The following is a 6,000-nucleotide window of genomic DNA, read 5'->3' as shown; positions in this document are numbered from 1 at the left end:
CCCTTCCTCTCTCCCCATCCCTCTCCCTCCCCTTCTTCAATGACCACGAGTCCAGTCAGTGCTGCCCATGTACACATGGAGTAGAATCATCCCCTGGATAGTCAGCACACCGAGGACCACACTTCTGAAGAAAACTGACTTTTCCTCTCCTGGCAGTCATCAACTGTCCAGAGCTCCTCGGCTGGAGGGGGAGGGCTCCTGTGACCCTCCCCCATTCATGCTGGAGTGTTACAGAGACTATTAGAGGATGAAACTGACTTGTTTTCAACATTGACCTTTGTGGTCTAGGAAGTGTCCTGTACTGCACACATTGCACCATCTGACTGCAGGTTCACAGTGGTGTCCTGTCCCTCCGTCCCTCTGTCCTCCTGCCCAACCTCTCGGTTATAGGGATTATAATCGTGAGTAGTGAATTATTTCTCAATTGGTCTCTTCAGATATAAAATGAAACTATAAATCAATTTATATTGACAACCTGGGCGCTTAACAAGCCATATCCTGGGCTGTTCTGACGTCCCCCCCCAACCCCCCCGCCCGGGCTTGTCCCTTTCTGTGTTAAGCATATATTTGCCTCCTGCTTCTTTCCCCAGTCTGCTAAACACGCCCTCCCCCGCCCCCGCCCCCGCCCCCGCCCGCAACCATTACTTTCTTTTTGTCTCCCCTGGGATTCTCGATGCTGATTTTCATCTTTCAGCACTGGTGTGGGCCCGACCCTCGGTGCTGTGCAGACTGCCCAGCTCTCTGGAAGCTCGCCCTGAGCTGGGGTGCACCAATCCCAGGGCCACATAGGGCCCCTCCCCCACGGCATACCTTTCCCACGCCCCCTGCTCCCACCCCATGCTGTCCAGGCAGACTACTTCCTGTCCTCTCTTTGGGAGCCACCCAGGTCTCGGCCCCTGAAGGAGGACAGCAAAGGTGGCCCGGAAGCAGAGGCTCCAGGACGCTGAGGGGCAGAAGCTAGAGCCTCAGGGAGAAGTTGCAGCTCTCCTCCCATCCTGTGCACAAGGAGACTGGGCCCCTGCGTCTGACCCTGGTGAGTGTGGGCAGGCAGGGCTGGGAAATCCTTTGCAGCTTCATTTGCAAGTGTGAAATGCAGACTACTGGCCATGTCATCTGTCTGTAAAGGGTATGGTGTCCACAGCGGTGCGTTGAGGATGTACAACCTCTGATCTCCAGATGTGTGAAGGTAAATAAAGTTGATGTTGGGTGGGTAAAGTTTTATCAAGCAGTGAATTTACCACAAGTGCAAAAGGAATTTGTTAGCACTGGTATTTTAGGAGCCGGAACAATTTATTCTTTTCCTTTATCTCACGATTTAAAATTTGTTCAAAAATCTCTTGTTTGCTATACAGATATTCAACAACTTCTTACAACTCTTACTCAAATAATGCTGGAAAAACTTTGAACAGACAGAAAAATTAAAGGCCAAAATAACTAGATTGTAAACCTTTCAATGACTGTGTTTCTATCTATAATGCTGTCTTCTTTTCTTGTGTAACACTAGAAATGTAATCGTTGGTCTATTTTTAGAAACACACAAAGTTTAATAGTAACCCATACTTATTGAGCACCATGTGTCCAGGCCTGGGCATTTGCACAGAAGAGCCCTTCCTATGGTGTTAACACAGGCCTCTCCAACAGTGCATTCTCTTCAATCAACCTGTGTTAAAATGCACACACATGCAGAACCTTTTCTGCACATAACTGTGTCTAAGGATCTGTGGAGCATTTGGCAGGATGAGAGGAAAATAAAATACAAACTAGAATGGAGAATTGTGAGGAAGAACATCGGAATCGACATAAATACATTTAGGAGCCCTCAAAGCTGAATTGAGTTACATTTTAAGTGATTTATTCACTTTTATTTACTGTGTATAAGTGTTTTGCTTGCATGTATGTAAGTGCACTGCCTGCATACCTGGTGCCCCTGGAGGCCAGAGAGGGCACTGGATCCCCTGAAACAGGAGTGGCAGACAGTTGGAAGTCCCCATGTGGAAGGTGGGAATGGAACCCAGCTCCTCTGCAGGAGCAGAACGCAAGTTGAATCCTTGAGACCATAACAAGAGGGGGCCCATCAGTCTCACAGCTCAGGATCAAGAAGGGGAAACACAGTGGCTTTTCAGAGAAGCTTCTCCTGCCTTTGCCTTTGAGGGACCATCTCTTGTGTGTGTTAATCTGGGATGTTGAGGAGACTCAAAGGAAGGCTGTGCCTAGAACCATCCCATAATGTCAGCAGCAGAGCCTGTGCTAAGGGAAACTGTAGATGTCATGTTCCTTACCCTGTCACAGACACCCTGGATGAACAAACAGGTCTTACTTAAAGACAAACCAAGATTTTATATGGGTTATGTGAACTTCATGTTCTTCAAGTATTTGGTAAATACTTACCTTATAGCCATATTGTATATATTTGGGAGCACCATGTGACGTTTCAGTGCATTTGGACACGGTGTATGATCAGCTCAGGGCAGTTTTCCTGACACCCTAGATAATCTGTTGACTGTTTTCATTTAAGTTCGGTTGTATTTGAAAACCCTATGAAGTATGCAGTGTCAGAATCAGCTGCTTGAGGAAATTAATTAGGATTAAGATGGAAATTAAAGAACTGGAAAGCCTACCTTACACACAGACACACAGACACACAGAAGTTTTGTTGGTACAAAGAAAACTAAAATTTCTTCTCCACAAAGATTATTGCCCAGCTCACTTTAGGATGTGAAATAAAAATTAATAGTCTAGACGACTTTGGCTTCACATGTTTTCTCTTCAGGAATGGCTTTATTGTAGTATAATTAACATCATACTCCTCACCGACTTACAGTGCTCACTTCTGTGGGTATATTCAGAGGTGTGCAAACATAATTCCATAATCTACCCTGCTTACGTAAATCCAGAGATGCTTTACCACAGCTTCTCTTGGTCTTTTCAGTGTGTGTGTGTGTGTGTGTGTGTGTGTGTGTGTGTGTGTGTGTGTGTGTGTTACACTGTGTGCGAAGATCACAGGATAACTTTTGAAAGTCAGTTCTTTTCTTCCAACTTGTGAGGCGATCTCCCCTGTACTTCCTTCCATGCTGGGTCCTCCGGGTTAGCTGGCCCTTCAGCCTCCAGGTGATTCCCCTGTGTTGGGATTCCAAAGGCATGTCACTGTGTTCCCCTTTTCATGGTGTTCTTGGATTAAACTCAGATCTCCAGTCTGTGCAGCCAGCACGTTTACCTGCAGCAACATCTTGCTGGACCCTGGATCGTTTTCAGAGCCTTTTTCTTGGTATGTAGTTCAGAGGATCAAATCCAGAGCCTTTCATATGCTAGGCAAGTGCTCTGTCAGCCCGGTGGGATTTTAAACATAGAAGCATTTCATCCACAAATGGGGTAATTCGACTTCTTCCTTTCCTGATGGTTTGTATCTCTCTCTCTCTCTCTCTCTCTCTCTCTCTCTCTCTCTCTCTCTCTCTCTCTCTCTCTCTCCCTCTCTCTCTCTCATCTTATTTCTCTGAGGATTCAAGCTCTGTATTAAATAATAGTTGAGGGAATGGTCACCCTTGGTGCTATTCTATATTTAGAGGAACTAAATTAAGTCATTCCCTGTTCAGTATAATGCTGTTGGTAGCATTATCACAGTGGCCTTTATTGTGTGCAGGTGTGAGCATTCTCTTCCTGGTTTGTTCAGGGCTGTAATTAAGAATGAGTTTTGTTTATCAAAGACTTCTCCATCTATTAATATTATGATCTGGTAGGATAAAAAAATACCCTTTTATTTGTTAAACCTTGCTTTACAGGTTAAAATGATTTTTACAGCTTAAAATGATTTCTGTCTTGGCAAAAGACCCATGAGCTGCTGAGGAGGATGTGACTTCAGTGATTGTATAGAATATTCTGTTGAAGTCTTGTGAGTCCATTTGATCAATGGCACAGTTTAACTCTGAAGTTGTTGACTTGTCTATTGATGGAAATGGAGTATTAAAGTTAACTCCCTTGCTCACTTTGGCAGCACATATACTAAACCTGGAATGATACAGAGAAGATTAGCATGGCTTCTGTGCAAGAATGACATACAAATTGGTGAAGTATTCCATAGTTTTAGGATAAGATTGATTTGATAGGAGGAAAGGGGTTTTCCTTAGGAAAGGGGAGGGATGTAAATACAGGAGAAGGAGAGAAGCACATAAAATAACAATATGGATGGTTGAAAAAGCCTCAAGGATTCACACTATTAACTATTTACCTAAAACAATAAAACCTATAATGCCCACAATTCACTGTATACATATACATATATAGTTTAATGAACCTTTCTCATCTAGGCTGTTGGAATTCCCAAAGACCATCTAACAAAAAATAAAAACAAATACCAGATATGAGAATCCCTCTTGTGAGTTGTTGCCAGGGCTGTCTAAGAGACTCTTAAAACATACAGTCTATTGCTATTGCCCTTAGTTATCCCCTGGAGGTGGAAGGTAATTCCCTATTGCTGAAGACACCATGCACTTCAGACACTGGGCCCAGAGGCCCCTGAGCTGTCACTGACTTGGATGCCCCCTCCCCACTCCTGCCCTGAGGACTATCTTTCCTGGTACTAGAAGGCACATGAAAACTTCCAAAGGAGAGAGACACAACAGTCCTCCTTAGCAATGACATCATGAACCACATCAGCGATGACGTGTCCAGTAGCCCTGTGGGTGAAGTAGTGGCACACAAGCCCTGGCAGTAACTTTTTTGAGAGAAAATGGCCCTCAAAGGAATTGACACTATTAGGTGGTGTGGACTTGTTGGGGTAGGTGTGGTCTTGTTGGAGGAAGTGTGTCGCTGTGGAGGTGGCCTTTGAGGCCTCATGTATGCTCAAGGCACACCCAAGAGACAGACCACTTCCTGTTGCACACACACGATGTAGAACTCTCAGCTACTTCTCCAGCAAAATGTCTGCCTACATGCTGCCATGTCCCACTATGATGATAATGGACCAAACCTCTGAAATGTGAGCCACCCAATTAAATGTTTTTCCTTTATAAGAGTTACAGTGGTCATGGTGTCTCTTCACAATAATACAAACCCTAACTAAGGCAGTCTCTAATTGAGCTTGGTACTGGGAACCTAGATACCTAACCAGTGCTAGTGAAGCCACAGTTATTGGAGGTAAACCTATAAACAGTAATTTACTAAAGCAGCATAATCCTTAACAACACTCTGTAAACATTTGTCCTTATATCCATAGTGTCAGTCCCAAAAGTGTAAGTCCCACTTATACCCATAAGTGTAGTCTACCTCTCCTCAAGGAGACTTCTCTTTGCAATGGATAGAGACCATTGCAGAAAACCATGCAGGCTCCCTAGCTGTCAGTGTATAGTCCATGAGCTCACAGTATCTTGGGTCAGCTGTCTCCGTGGGTTTCCTCATCATTATCTTGACTCTCTTTGCTCGTATAATCCCTCCTCCCTCTCTTCCACTGGATTCCTTGGAACTTGGCCCAGGGTTTCGGTGTGGACCTCTGCATCTGCTTCCATCAGTTACTGGATGAAGGTTCTATGATGACAATTAGGGTAGTCACCAATCTGATTACAGGAGAAGGCCAATTCAGGCACCTTCTCTACTATTGCTAGGAGTCATTTTTGTGGACTCCTGGGAGTTTCTCTGGCACCAGGTTTCTCCCTAACTCCATAATGGCTCCCTCTATCAAGATTTCTCTTTCATTGCTCTCCCACTCTGTCTCTCCCTCAGTTGGACCATCCCATTCCCTTATATCCCATCCCGCTTCCCCACCTTTCTACCCTTCTCCACCTCCAGTCTATCCAGGAGATCTCATCTACTTCCCCTTCCCAGGGCAATCCATGCATCCTTTTTAGAGTCCTCCTTGTTACCTAGCTTCTCTGGGGCTGTGAATTTTATCCCGGTTATCCTTTGCTTTACATCTAATATTCACTTATGAGTGAATTCATACCATGTTTGTTTTTCTGGGTTTTGGTTACCTCACTCAGGATGATTTTTTTCTAATTCCATCCATTTGCT

At 44.7% G+C, this 6,000-nt stretch overlaps 1 non-coding gene and 1 pseudogene across 1 annotated transcript; both read left to right on the top strand.

Annotated features, from left to right (window-relative positions):
* Positions 1–891: 891 nt before the first annotated feature.
* Positions 892–6,000, top strand: part of LOC131920497 (ATP-binding cassette sub-family G member 3-like) — a 71,030-nt pseudogene continuing 65,921 nt past the window's right edge.
* LOC131921358 (U6 spliceosomal RNA) lies at positions 3,973–4,079 on the top strand. The gene has a single exon (XR_009381976.1). It is a non-coding gene; the product is annotated as a U6 spliceosomal RNA (small nuclear RNA).

The sequence above is a fragment of the Peromyscus eremicus genome, chromosome 10 (genome assembly GCF_949786415.1).
Source record: "Peromyscus eremicus chromosome 10, PerEre_H2_v1, whole genome shotgun sequence".
Taxonomy (NCBI): domain Eukaryota; kingdom Metazoa; phylum Chordata; class Mammalia; order Rodentia; family Cricetidae; genus Peromyscus; species Peromyscus eremicus.
This window is presented reverse-complemented; position numbering and strand designations above follow the sequence as displayed.